The 1,132-nt window shown below is 34.9% G+C and overlaps 1 protein-coding gene across 2 annotated transcripts in view; it reads right to left on the reverse strand.

Annotated features, from left to right (window-relative positions):
• Positions 1–1,132, reverse strand: part of rad52 (RAD52 homolog, DNA repair protein) — a 28,218-nt gene that overhangs the window by 1,767 nt on the left and 25,319 nt on the right. The window lies entirely within an intron of this gene.

Here is a 1,132-nt window from a genome sequence, read left to right on the forward strand (position 1 = left end):
ATTAATGTTTATAACAAAGGAAACATCTTGTCTAAGGAAAAATTCACTTCCCAATTCTATTTATTTTCTTCTTCTTGCCCAAACCCTGAAGTAATTCATTACTGCCTCAAGTAAACTATAGTAATATATAAGCATAAATTTGATTCAATAAAGGCTATTCAGTCCCTCAAACCTACTCTGCAATTTGATAAAATCATAGCTGATATAATTGTCGCTTATATTTTTCTTCATTTTTATGTCTCATGAGGATAGGTGGGAGGAAAAGAGGTTTATGGATAGGCTATGCAATCAGAAATTGGGCAGATGTAGTGCAATGTTGGAAAATGTGAACTTGTCCATTTGGCAGGAAGAATAGAAAGTAGTATGTTAGTTAAATGGAAATTTGGGAAACTTTTAGTCTGAGAAATGGGATGTTTATTGCCAAGAAAGTTGGATTTGAAAACAGGAAAGTTTTGCTACAGTTGTACACTATTTATGAAATCACATGGAGAAACGTGTAGAAAGTTTTACTCTCCTGACTTAGACACTTTTTTAGAAACAGTGCAGAGATAGTTTACTTATCTGATTCTTGGTGAAGGACTTGCCTTCAGAGGAAAGATTGAACCTGTAGTCATGGGAAATTAGAGGAATGAGAGGTAATGTTATTGAAACATACTTGATAAAGTGCTGAACAGATTTTCAAAATAAGGGTTCTCCTCTAAATTCAGGTGAGAATTTTTTTTCTAAGCGTTGTTGTTATGTTGATTTTCTCCCCAGAGAGAGTGAAGATTGGTTTGTTGAATATTTTCAAGGCCTCCTTAGATTCTTGACTGGAGGCACAGGCAACAAAGGAAAAGTAGAGGCCAAAATCAGTTCAACCGTAACCATATCAAGTGACTGCTCTGCCATACACATGCACAGTTACAAACACAAGGGGCCAAATAGTCTACTTATGTTCCTGTAAGACTCATTGACCCAAAAAAACTTTTTTGGTGCACCTTTAATTATAGGCTAGCAAAACAGTTTAGATTTAATACTGCACAATGAGGTGGGTCACTTACTTCAGTGAAAAGGTAGTCTGGGGAAAATCTAACAATGAATATAAAATTCAACTTGGTTGAGTCCAAAGTAATAAATACTAACAAAGCCAATT

Source organism: Chiloscyllium plagiosum, chromosome 19 (genome assembly GCF_004010195.1).
Source record: "Chiloscyllium plagiosum isolate BGI_BamShark_2017 chromosome 19, ASM401019v2, whole genome shotgun sequence".
NCBI classification, from domain to species: Eukaryota; Metazoa; Chordata; class Chondrichthyes; order Orectolobiformes; family Hemiscylliidae; genus Chiloscyllium; species Chiloscyllium plagiosum.